Source organism: Macrotis lagotis, chromosome 1 (assembly GCF_037893015.1).
Source record: "Macrotis lagotis isolate mMagLag1 chromosome 1, bilby.v1.9.chrom.fasta, whole genome shotgun sequence".
In the NCBI taxonomy this organism is placed as follows: Eukaryota; Metazoa; Chordata; class Mammalia; order Peramelemorphia; family Peramelidae; genus Macrotis; species Macrotis lagotis.
The window spans coordinates 512,108,470-512,122,279 of NC_133658.1; the positions used below are offsets into that span (position 1 = coordinate 512,108,470).

Consider the following 13,810-nt stretch of genomic DNA (forward strand, 5'->3'; position numbering starts at 1 on the left):
GTATATACTGTATCAATTTTTAATCACATATTTAAATTAATTAGATATGATATATATATATATAATATGCCATCCCTATATGTGCATATACACATATTTAACTTTTATATATACATTATATATAAAATCTTTCAAGCATGTGGATTCAAAGAAGGATGCTTATCCTACAACCAAAACAATTAATTTGGAAACTACCAAGAGGTTGGGAAGTGCCATTTCATTTACAAGAAAGAATGAAGTTGGAATTCTAAGAACTGAAGGATTTTAATCATGCCATAAATACCATTTGAAACTATAATTTTTAAGTTTCTGTGCATATTTGCATGTAGGGATACAGTGTGTCATTTTTCAATCAGATTAGAGATAACTTATGAACTGGGGATGTGCATTTTATTTTTTTTGTGCCTAACCAAAACACTTAAGACATATTTGCTAAATAATGAATTTTTCTGTTGATCAGTTGGGTTGCTAGTTTTAGGCATAGCCTGTGTGTTTACAAGCTATATAGTATCTAGATCAAGGACATGTGGATAGAGTTAAAAGAGGCTATGAATTTGGATAGGAAAAAATACATATATTTTTCCACTAACCTCTAACTGAAATTTAGCATTTCCTTAAATTATGACTGTAGGCAATAAATTATTCTATAGTGTTTACCATGTTATCAAAGGAATCTGTGCTACCAAAAAAAAAGGTTAAAAACCCAGGAGCAGGCATGATAGATGATGATATTGGTTAAATGTATAATGAGGGAGAACCCCAGAGCAGGGGCTCTTAACCTTTTTTTGTGCTATGGAGCCCTTTGGCATTTTGATGAAGCTTATGGACCCCTTCTCAGAATAATGTTTTTAAATTAATAAAATAAAATGTATTTACAAGAGTAATTGATTATACAGACATGCATTTATCACTTTTTAAAAAAGTTTTCATACTTCAACTTAAGTAATACCCCTGCAGACAGACCACAAATCTTTAAAAATTTAATTCCAAGAAAAAAATAAATTTTAATTATATGTGATATATAAAAGAATTCTGATTATCCAGGTTATGTATTTCCAACCATGTATTTTTCAACCTATTCAGGTGATGATTATATAGAAGGAGTAATATAAGAAGTTTGCATAGTGGAGGCATAGTCATTGCTAAATAAAATATCTCACCATCTACATAGATCTTGACAATATAGGTCAGAGCTCTGCAGCTACTTAGATATGCATTAATTGCCTGAGAAGTGCCTCTGGTTCCAATTTCTTCTTGTCTCCTTAGAACTCCAATTGCATCTCATTCAAAAGCTGAAATAGCATTCACTCCTCTACCTCTTTTTATTTCTTAAATTGTGTCTTAAATTATATACAGAGTGAACATCTTTCTTTCAGTGTACATACTTAAAAAGAAAAGTTTCCTTTTCACATATATGCTCATATATCTATATCTGTCTCTCTCTCTCTCTCTCTCTCTCTCTCTCTCTCTATATATATATATATATATATATATATATATACACATACATATTTAAAGAATCGCATTTCTTTTCTTTTCTTTTTTGGTTCTGCAATAAGATGCTCCTACAGAAAGAGAGCTAGTACAGGGTATAATGATTTCTCTTGATAACGAGAGCTTTCCCGTTTCTTTAGAGTTTCCATTTGCCAGTGAGCTGCTGCTGCCGTGAGCTTGATTGATATATGACTGCAATGGCACTTTTCCATTTGACATTCTCTCCCTCCCTTGCTCTCCCTCCCTCCTTTCTCTCTTTCTCTCTCTCTCTCTCTCTCTCTCTCTCTCTCTCTCTCTCTCTCTCTCTCCCCCCACTCTCCTACACCCCCCCCCCCCCCGCCTGGCTTAAACAACAGCCCTAACTTTTGTGTGTTGCAAATATAAAAGGAAAGCCATGTGACAGAGGGACAGAAGAACAAAAGCATTTGGAAGTAACAGGACCTCTTTCTAGCTCTCAGAAAAGTCTGAGAAGAAACGAGCCCTGCATTTTCCCCAAGGTAAGCAGGAAAACAAGAGCTTACTACTTTCATAGCAAGTTACTTATTTCCAAACTGAGTATTTCATCTTCTTCTTAAATAAACACATGGTCTTAAAATACCATTTAAATTTGTGTTCCTTTAATTTGTATTCATTTGAAGCACTTCAGTATTCGATTTATTCTTAAATTGCAGTGCCTTTGAAGTCTGTGACAGATCAAGGGAAGACACACTAAGTGTTCCTTAACTCTAAAAAGGAAGCACAGTTTTTATTCTGTAGGTTTAAAGATATTTTACTTGAAAACTGTCTATATTTAAATATGTAATTTTGTAATGGTTCTTACCATGTGATCAGTTGAAAGGGGTATAGAAGGCACCACTCCTCCAGTATTAATTCATAGGCATCTTCTGCACTGCCTTTGTCCCATTACAATGGGGGCACTATTAATGCAGGACCCAAATCCTGCTAGTTTAAGAGAGTTGTTTACTTTTATTGCTACTTATGTATGCTGCTGATCTCTTGCCAGTCATCTGCTGGAGTGCTTAGAATAATTTCAAACAATAGGCAATATTTATTTCTAGCTTTGTGTGTCATACTTTGTAGGAACACTAGGAATCTGCACATTTGCTGATTCTGACTTGGGATACTTTGTTGGGAAGGGCATGCATGTAGAAGGAATTAATATATAGTTCCAATTGCATAAAAACACCAAGGAAATTTCCAGGACCGGTCTTGGCCACATCACTGAGTGTTGGTTATATTTAGTAGTCAGCTTACCCCTGAGGGGTGACAATTAACACAATGGGGAGGTCCAAGGAATAGCTTTGCAAGGATGCTCAAACTCAGTAACAGAGTCAGAAATGCTAGGGGCAAGCTCCAAAAGACTTTCTTGGAAAAAGGAGGGTTTTTTCCTTTTTTTCAGTTTCCTGAAAGCATTGTTTTCCAGTAGAAAAGTTCTCTCTTTAAATGGGATTCTCACTGTCGGAAGCATGAGCGTAACTCTTTTCTTGTTTGGGTAAAAAGAAGCGTTTGACTGTGAACAGAATGTTAATGTGTCAGAGTATAGTGGAACTGGAGCTCATTGTAGTGGGTGAAACGCAATAAAACTTAATTTAAAAAGACAGACCTCTATGTTTCTAAAGCTCAGCTAAATTAAAGACTGACACTCAGGAAGACTGGATTTTAGGAGAATCCATCTTTCATAATTAGAATGATTAGTTAAATTGTTTTTGTTTTCATTTATAATACTGCATTAGTTGAATGACAAAAAGGAATCCAATAGTGATGAGTTGTTCCAATGCTTGCATATGGAATACCAGGTACATTTATAAATCTTTAACTGTCCCAAATGTGTACAATATTCAGATGTCATTAAGGGGCAGTGCATGTCGATATAGAGCTTCTGCAGAGATTATTGAAACCAGCTTTTAAATGCCAGATGATTAAGTTGGCCCCTATTTTAATATGTTAAAATGATCTCCTTCATCAGAAGCACATAGCCAAGAAGAGGGCAAAATGTGTGTTTTAGAGGGATGCTTACTTCTTGCCCTTTAAAAAAAGGCTTGTTAGGAAATTTTCTTTTTTTGTCTAATAACTTCCTGAATAAATATGCTGAAATATACATCTGACTTTTGGTGCAGGTACTTTAAGACGTTGGGTATATAGGGAAAAAGAGAGGTAATATTATAGAATCATCGTTAAAGAAATCATGAATTCTATTGCCTTGCGATTACATGGTGATTCTTAACCAAAAACAACCCCCTTCAAAAATCATTATTAAATATGACACTTACCTAACTCGGATTAATTTTGTGAAATCATCATCCAAATTAATTTTGCATGATTTGCTCACAAATGCTATCAGTACAGGTAAAGAGCACTGGCAGAAATTAAAATCCATGAATACAGGGTTTGTAATATATTCAGAGATGGAAACATGCCTGTATAACTCTCATTTGTAATTCAAGTTTAAAAGTCACTGCCAAGAGCCCATAAGGCAATTTTTAATAATACTTAACAGTTTCCAATTCATTCAGTCACTTGATCTCCTGAAAAATGTGATGACTTTCACTGAGTGCTTTCACTGTATTTTGCTGAATGTTTTCACCAAGGGTATTTTCAGAGGTAGATGATTATAACTGCCTTAAAACATCACAGCTTTATTTTCCCTTCTGTAATGGCACCAGTTAGATTTTTGCTCTATGATAAGGCGATGACCCTTAGAAATGGATGATTGAGCAATGCTTTCCCTATTATGATAAGTTATGATCCTATGCATACATAGCTTTTTAATCTTTTTAACCTAGGAGTTATTTTTCTTTCCACCTGTAGTGCTGTGATTCCTTCCCTTATTACCTATCATTTGATCCTGGGGTACAAATCATTTTCACAACTAATCTAGCCCAGAGGTTTTTGGAAGTGTTGAAAGAAATCTGTGAGAATATCAACTTGCCTTTTTTTCTCTCCTCCCTGGACCTCCCCTCCCACCAAGATCTTGAAAACAACCACTCTCTTTCTCTATCTGGATGGATATGAGTCACCTTCTCTGAGGCTGACATCAGTGGCACTAGATGAATCGTTCAACTAGAATCATTCATGGAAGGAGATGCAGTTACTATCTCCCACCACCAGTCCCACCCCCAAGGTCAAAACATATGACCTCTGAGCCTGGACTGAATTCAAAAGGTCTCTGGGAATTGGAAGCTGGAGGTTGTTCCCAAAACCCAGGTCTCTCTCAGAGCCACACACAGTGCTGCTTTCAAATCAACTCATCTCATCTCATGTTCTCTGTAGTTGATTAAGTTATTTGTAAGCATCCCAAAAAACAGGATCATCAGGGTCCACTGAATTGGTGCTTATCAGGAGATAATCAGTTTCAGTGGGTTTAAAATGCTTATAACTTCCCGAGAGGGTCTAACTCATAACATTTCCTAGGCCAAACCTAGTTGCACTGTTAGCCAGCTGCACCCCTCCCCATTTCTCCCCATGGCAATGGGTTTACCTCATTTCCCTAAAACCAACTGCCTTTGTTGGGGAGGGGGGCTAAGGGAGGGGTCAGTACATATAAGGGAAAGGGGAAATAGGGATGTGTGTGTGGGGGGGGTGCTCACTGTTGACAGTCCTAGACATGATCAGCTGTTATTTCCTTTTTATGTATGACAGTGTGGAACATATTAAAATTTCTCCAGGATGGTATGTTTGGAATCCCTCTGATGCCCCACCTCACCAAGTTACCCGAACAATAAAAGCAAGGTTGTAAGCCTTTGAACAGATGGCAGGCTATATATTCACCCCTCTTTCTTTTACATAATCTAATTGTAAAAAGAATCTGGGCACCCTTGGCACTGCCATGTCTCTGAACATCCCACATATATCCTTCCTCTGTAATCTCCCCATGTAATCCCAGCATCTTTTCTTCTCTGTCTACCTCTATCTGTCTGTCTGTCTCTGTCTGTCTCCCTCTGTGTCACTGTCTGTGTATGTGTGTAAAGATATTGCTTTTCTCTACTTCTCTACTTCTTTACCTCCTTATCCGATACATCTTCAACCTATCCCCTTCAATTGTGAGTCCTCCCTTTAATCCACTTGTTTTTCTTTTATTAATTATGAACTTGACAGATATAACAAATATAAGCATTTTCTTATACAATAGGAAAAGAAGACTGTGTACAATGCAAAACTCTATAAAATATTGCTGATTTTTAAAGTATATATTAAATTTAACATAGTAACTCCAACACTGCCTTGTTTGTATCCCCCTTTTCTTCTCTCTTCAGTTTTATTTTTTAATGCTTAATTCATTTTTTCTTTTTTTGGGGTGTGTGTGTGTGTGTGTGTGTGTGTGTGTGTGTGTGTGTGTGTACTAAGAGAAGAATAGAGGATCTCACTACTCCTATCTTTCTATCACTCCTTTCCCAATACCATCCAAAATCCTTCACTTGTAACAAATTATTATGTTCAAACAAAAGCAGTGACATATTTTCCACTTATTTTCAAGACTATTCAGGAGCAGATCATTCTGGGGAAAGACACTAAAAAGATTTTATTCTGTATTGTTCCATACATGTTATATTGGCACCAATCAGTATTGGATAATACAGTTTTGAAGCTTTTAAAAAATCGAAGCTTGAACCCACCCCTAAGTATGCAGAAGCATTGTGGTTCTGTTGCTCCTTAGGACACATTGGAGTTAATACTGAGGTCCAAGGTTAGCCATAATGTAAATATTGAAGACATCTCTGTCCAAGTGCTGAGGTGCAAGTTGGGTGAGAAGGAAGGGTCTATTTTTTAAACACTTTTTTATTCATCTCTTTTTTTCCACATCATCAGAATTTCTACCAGTATCCCTGGCCCACTCTGCTCTCAGAGAGTTATATCACATAATTTTTTTAAAAAAAAGAAGAGAAAAAAATCATCATAGTTAATCAATATATTGAATAAGTATGCAAACATATGCAATGTACCACATTCGTGGATCTCCCACCCTTTCAAAGAAGTGAAATGAGGTTATTTTCACATTTTTTTTCTGTGGGACCATATTTATTCTTAATAATTTTGTAACATTCACTTTTGATGGAATAAGTGTTAACAGGGCTAATCCTATAGAAATAGTAGTTTTCTTATTTTAAGAGGAAATTTGAAAGAACAGAAAATAAAGTTCTCTGAGTCAAATAGGGTGCAGGATCAGAGACTAAGAGCTATAAGGATCTTCTGTTCCAAACCTTTTACTTTTTAGATGAAGAAACTGAGGGAGGTTAATTGACTTGTTTAAAGTCATTCCAATAATAAGTAGTAGAGCTAGTATTGTGGTCCTCTAACCACAAATCTTGTGTTCTTTCCACTAATCCAAAAAGTCTCTGCCCCTTCCTCATCTTTAGCCTTACCATTCATCCTGTAAAGAAAGATCTGGATGCCTCTTATTCTAATTAACAAACTGGTTTGTCATCACTAAGTCAATTTGTTGAAGAGCAAGTTGGGAATGGACCTTGACATGAACTAAGCTGAAAGTCCATGGGGCCCTGACAATGGAGACTTTCTGCTTGTTTTATAACAAAGCAACTGTTTGGTTTATAAGATGCAAATGGAAAGAATTGGACATCTCAATTAGATTTTCCCATTTAAAAGTCTCACACAGCCCACTGTGTTGCATTCATAAGTGGTATAGCTAATATCCTCTGAATGGAAATGTAATCTGTAGTGCTGTTACCCATTCCTTTTCTTTTCCTGGGGGCTTCAATACTCTTTACTGAATTAGCTAAAGTCCATTAAAAAGCCCAAAAGGAGAAAATTTAACACAGCTGAATTAAAATGAGTTCTTTCCTTCCAGCTCTACCAGGAAAAAAACAACACCCTCCTCCTTTACCACTTCTTGGGTTTTAATATGAATTATTCCATACAAGTCCCTAGAGGTTCTATTTAAAGACTCCTGGCAGCATGAAGGGAGAGGGTAAAAATACAGCCACTCTTTTGTCCACCAATGGTTTTCTTTGGGAGTGCATTAAGAACATTCCTACTTTCCTGTCTACCCCTGCCAGTGGCAGCATTCCAGCTAGGAGTACCCATTGCTTACCAGTCAGGTCAGCAGCCATGAACTTCTATATTTGATTTCCATGGAAGACAAAGACAGGGAATCCTTTTGAAACCTATGAGGGGCCTCAGGGGAGGGAAACATCAGTTGTCCATGTATACTGTATGTTGTAAATGCACATACATGTAGTCACACACAGTTACCTTGTCAGTATTTGGGGGAAGATTTGACTGAGATGCCAACTTGATTGACCATCCACAGGAGTTGCCTTTCCTGGGAGAGGTTTGTCTGTCACTGTTCCTACACTCCCACCCTGCCCCTGTGCCTCTGGCTCAGTGGGGCTCACAGCCAAGGGTTGACAGGTGTCAGGGTTTATTTTATTGTCACAGACAGTACACCCACATCAGGTAACCCGGGTTTCAAGCACAAGATGGGATTTACATTCTGGAACAAGCATTTGCTTATCCAAGAGAGTCAGAGTTGGAGAGATTCCATGAATGGGAAACCCCTTCTCCATGTTGTTGTTTGTTTCCTCCAATTGCCTTTTGGGAGGGGGAGGGTAATTTGAATTTTCATAGGTTGCTCTGTGTAGAAAATTATTTCCCTCTACTGCCACAAATGGACAGCACATCTATAATTTGTAGTTTTAAAAATCCTAGAATTCTCACTTCTGATTTCTAATTCTTCTGCACATTATCTTGCTAGGCTAACTCTGGGATTTAAATACCAGAAACAATAAGTCAATTCTAAAAATAAATTATTTCATGAAAAACATAAAACATCACAGAAATGAAAGTTGTCTTTATAAAGTCTCTTTCAAAAAATCTCCCAGTGTAGTAACTTTCTCAATTGTTAGTGTTGGATAACTCCTCCAAAATATATAGCTTTAAAAAGTTATAAAATTAAAAACTTGCTAATAGTAAGATGGCCATTTTGTGTCAGAGGCAAAATATTAATCTGTGTCTTCCTAATTCCAGAGTTAGTTGTCTACCTATTTTGCCATCCTATCTCACACAATCCTTATATTTTGAAAATCTTCCCTTTTGGAGTCCATTTCCTGTCAAGTTCTGACAAGTTCTCAAGAAAAGATTGTAGCACCCTTATTTGATTGCAGTGGATAAAATCTTTTCTTCATATTTGATGGTTAAAAATCTTTCTACCAAGCCTTCAACCCCTAAAACAAAACAAAACTTTACTCTGACCCATAGCACTATCATTTTAAAGTGATGTGGCATGTAAACTTTAAATTAAAAAAGAAAGATGGTAATTAAAATGTGAATGTTTTCTGCCAAGCAAACTGAAGAGAACAATATTTTAAGTGAGAAAACCTTCCCTTACAAAATGTGTGGATAAAGAGACACACACATATTGAAAAGAGAGTGTGAAAAGACAAAGAAATTTGACCTTTAATTGAGGTTTGAGACTTTTTTAAAAAAAGGAAAGATTTCAGGAGTTGGCATTTTTGAGATTTTTACTGAATTTCAGAAAATAATTCTCTTTTAGAATTTGTGTTATTGTTTCTGGCATTTTAAACCCAGCAATAGCCCAACAAGATTATTTGCAGAAGAAATAGAAATCAGAAGTGAGAGTTCTAGTATGCATTGTTCCAATAGTGTGACTTGGGATTTCGGCAACTTGGAGAAATGTTTCCAATAGTATTTATTCTAACAGTCTCTGACACAAGTCTTGCTCAGATGTAACAATATTGAAATTAGGAGCATTGAATTTTGTTACTCATATTCACTGACTATCTCCCAAAAAAGTCTATTTTAATAGTGAATGGAAAGATAAAGTAGTTTCTATTGTTTATGCTTACCCATTTCAAGGACTATATACAGCTGCTAGATGAAATCACCAACTACCCTGTAAAAAAGTTTCTGCTGATACAAAGCCAGTTTCAGAAACACTCTATTAGGAAGTAGAAGAAGGGAAAAATGTCCCTAGAAAAGCAATCCCAGCTGATTTCAGATTGGAAGTCATATTATTAAAATATATGAGGTCAGGGCAGCTAGGTGGCACAGTGGATAGAGCACTGGCCCTGGAGTCAGGAGTACCTGAGTTCAAATCTGACCTCACACACTTAATAACACTTAATAATTACCTAGCTGTGTGGCCTTGGGCACTACTTAATCCCATTGCCTTGCAAAAACCTAAAATATATACATATATATATATATATATATATGTATATATGATGTCTCTCTTCCTAGGGATGTTTTCCAGTATCCAAAGCGTGAAAGCTCAAAGTATCTAGGGGGTCTTAGGATCATAAGTGCCTTTTATGATAACTTGTCATGGATTTGTCTACATGTCGTTATGTGTGTTGAAATATCAAGTACATACACACACACACACACACACACACACACACACACACACACACACAGTTCTTGAAATTCTTGAGATGGGGATTCCAGAAACCAAATGTCTTCCTCCAAGGATCTTATCAAATCACAACTGAGACTGGGTACAAGATGGCATACCTTTCCTTACCCCTGGAGCTTTAAGGGGTAAACAAGCATTCTGAAAAGCATTCTCAGTCATATTTACTGATCTATCCTTCCTGAAATGACTGTCCATGAATGATGGACTGGTAAAGAGATGTAAAATGTGGCAGTCATTTTGTGATTAGCTATAAAGATGCAGTACTCTTACCTTCTTCAACCTTATTGAGCTTGTTAATGTCATCATTTTCCATAATAAAGACCACAGTAGCAAAAATTATACTACTACTACTATTGATAAGCTCATTATCTCATAAACTAATAAACAATAAATCTCTGTACTATTGAATCCTCAAATTATCCTAGTGAATTCAGTAAATAAGTTGTACAGCAAAGAAAATGATATCACAGAAGAAATTATTGCCTACAATCACCCAGGAGAGAAAAAAGTCAAATCACAAAAATTTAAGAATGACCTTTTTAATAGATGTTGTCCTACCAAATATGCATAACCTCCAAGCAATATGGCATAAGAAGCTCTCAAAACATAGAGAACTAGTGGAAGAAATTCAAACTATGGGTTAATAAGATGAGGACTGAGGATATATCATTATGCTGTCTGCTACTATAATTATTCTGCAGATGATTTCATATAGACTTCAAAAGAAGAACTTACATCCCAATGCTTTTCTTCTATTGCAAAAAATTACCAATTATGAAAAGCAGTTCTTTTTCCAACTGTGCAATAGGCTACAGGATATTAAATTAAATAAAAATAATATATAATTATAGTTGTTATTTAGTCATTTTTCTGTCATCTAACTCTTCATGATTCCTTTTGGGAGTTTCTTGGCATAGATACAGAAGCGATTTCCCATTTCCTTCTCCAGTTCTTTTATAGATGAGGAAACTGAGGCAAACAGGCTTAAGTGTCTTGTCCAGGATCACATACCTAATTGTCTAAGGCTGGATTTGAAATCAAGATGAGTCTTCTTGACTCCAGGCTTAACACTCTATCCTCTACATTAATAGAATTTAGATAAAAGTAGTCCTGAGATAAAATGCTATCTACATACATACAAACTCACATATGTATATCAGTTGTTTGTATATCATATATATTCTTTTTTCGATGCATCTATACATATAAAGGATAACCATGTATATGTATGTACCAACTATGTGAAATCATAATATACAGAATGCCAAGCCTGGAGTCAGGAGGACTCAAATCCAGTCTCAGATACTTACTAGTTATGTGACCCTAGGCAAGTTACTTAATTCTATTTGCCTCAATTTCTTTATTTGTAAATTGATTTGGAGAAGGAAATAACAAACCAGTCTGGGATTTTGCCAAGAAAATCCAAAATGGGGTCATAAAGAGTTGGAAATGATTGAAAAACAACAGAATTGTTTTTAATTGTTAAATTTACAAAGTACAATTCATATCTAAAAATCAGCAAATGTTACAAATTAGAGCATAAAATTACTTTGTTGGCTATCTAATTCTAAATTTAATAAAATGATGGAGAAAATGTTAATAGTGAAAATTAAACTAAATATACACAAGTGTCAGTATAATACAAGGTAATATGAAAAGAGAGAACACTAACAGATGGAGTGGGAAGACAAAGAATCAGAAGACACATCACAGAGGAGGTTGTCTCTGACTGGATCATAGAAAGTATCATCAATCACAAAGGGGTCATCTTAAAAAGATTAGTGTTAGCTTGAGCATCATCCAAGAAGTAAAGTGAAGTTTGGCATAATCATGGCACTTTGTATGTGACCTTGCTCTAAAGGTTAATGTGTGAGTTAAGTAAATGGATAAGAAGTGGATTGGTGGATGGGGCAAATTGGTGAAACATATTCAACAAAATAAGATGTGACTGTGGCTGTAACTATGAAATTTGTGTTGAGACAAAAGAAAAGAATTTGATAGGGTTGGTTATTAAGAAGTTATAATTGACTGTAAAAAAAAAACTTTTATCCATGTGATTAGGTTTGAAGTATAAATATCCACAAGTAATTTGAAGATACATGGTTGTAAATTCTCAACCAGTTGGTGATAGGGAAAATTGTGTGTGAGACCTGTGTTTGTTTGTTATGTTTGTATTTCTGACACAGTTGAATGACTATTATCTTTGTTCCAAGTATGGGCTGATTTCTCTCCTAAAGGAGAGAATGACCTGTACCCCAGGTCATTAAGGAGAATTGAGGGGGTCATAAAGGAAGCAGATGAAAGGCTCCAATAAGGGGGAAATGAACTGATTTGAAGAAGGGGAGAAGATGACCTTTGTAAGGATAATGCAGCTTGGAAGAATGTCACAGGGGGAAAGGGGTAAGAAGACAGCTTTACAATTAAAATTTTAAAACACATTGAAGACTGTTCTTTTGGTTTTTTTGCAAGGCAAACGGAGTTAAGTGGCTTGCCCAAGGCCACACAGCTAGGTAATTATTAAGTGTCTGAGACAGGATTTGAACCCAGGTACTCCTGACTCCAGGGCCGGTGCTTTATCCACTGTGCCACCTAGCCACCCCTGAAGACTGTTCTTGAAAAAAATCTGAATGCACTAAAAAGTTAGAAGCTACTTGTTTCCTCAAAAATGTTATAAAAGAATCTCAGGTGATATCCACTAAGAAGCGTAAAAAGAAAAGGAGAAAAGCAATAGGAGTTGGTGATTTTCCAGTTCAGGGGTATTTAGGTAGCGATTTTCCAATTGATAACAATAACAGAAATGTATTCCTTAAGATAGAAATTCAGGAATTAAAAGAAAATCTTCCAATTTAAGACAATTACTGACTCTTGGAGATTCCTTCAAGAATAATGACCCTATCAGAAGAAATTTTAAAAGTTTTGCTAATGATTTTGAAGTTGTGAACAAGAAACTGAAGACCATCATGGCACAGGAGGTGTTTTATTCACTATTGCCCATCCTTGTGTTCAAGCAATATATAAGAGAAAAACAGAGAAGTGAACAGTTCAATCAATCAAGAGACATTAGTTAATTGTCATACAAGTGCCAAGCAAAAGAGATACAAAGGAATACAAAAAGAAGCAAAAGACAGCTTGCCCTCAAGGAGTTTTTAATCTAATAGGGGAGAAAAGAAGCAAGCAAAATGTATACAAGCTATGTACAGGTTATAAAGGAAATATTTGAAATAAGACACTAGAACTAAAAGGAGTTGGGAAAGACTTCCTGTAAAAGATGGGATATTTCTTGTTACTTAAAGAGAGCCAAGGAAGTCAGTAAGTGGAGTTGAAGAGGGAGAGCATTCCAGAAATGGAAGACAGTCAGAAAGCCCAAGACCTAGTTCTTGTTCAAGGAATGACAAGGAGATCAACATCATTGGATTAAAAAGTTTGTGGAAGGGAGTAGCTCCAAAAGTAGAATGAGGCTAGGTTATGAAGGACTTTGAGTTTCCAAAGGAATATTTTCTATTTGATCACGGAGGTAATAGGAAGTAAATCATTTCTTAATAAGAGGGAGGAGTGGATTGCTGAGGTAGAAATATTATGAACCTTGAAGGGAACTGATAATTCTTTTTATAAGGAAAAAAAAGAAAACTTGGCATAAAATAATAAGTACCCTAGATTTTGGGGAAACAGATTTCAGAAGGTTTAGGAAAAAGATAGTGAAATATCATGGAATAAAATATTTTGGAGACATCATCCTAGGAAGAATGGAAGATGATCAAGAATGAAATTCTAAAGATGTAGAAGAAAATGAGGAGAAGAAAAATAGAATTGATATGTAGGGAGAGATGGAGACAAAAGGAGAACTAACTCACCAACCATCTTTATTTCTTTTTCTAAGTTTATCTTCCAAAAAAACTGGGTAACAGAATATGATTATGAGGATGAGAC

At 35.7% G+C, this 13,810-nt stretch overlaps 1 protein-coding gene across 2 annotated transcripts in view; it reads left to right on the forward strand.

Annotated features, from left to right (window-relative positions):
• The first annotated feature begins 1,692 nt into the window (after positions 1-1,692).
• Positions 1,693-13,810, forward strand: part of NDP (norrin cystine knot growth factor NDP) — a 57,262-nt gene continuing 45,144 nt past the window's right edge. For both annotated transcript variants that reach the window (XM_074232636.1, XM_074232641.1), the window contains exon 1: positions 1,693-1,991. The gene's annotated coding sequence lies outside the window, so the exon portion shown is untranslated. The remainder of the gene's footprint in view (positions 1,992-13,810) is intronic.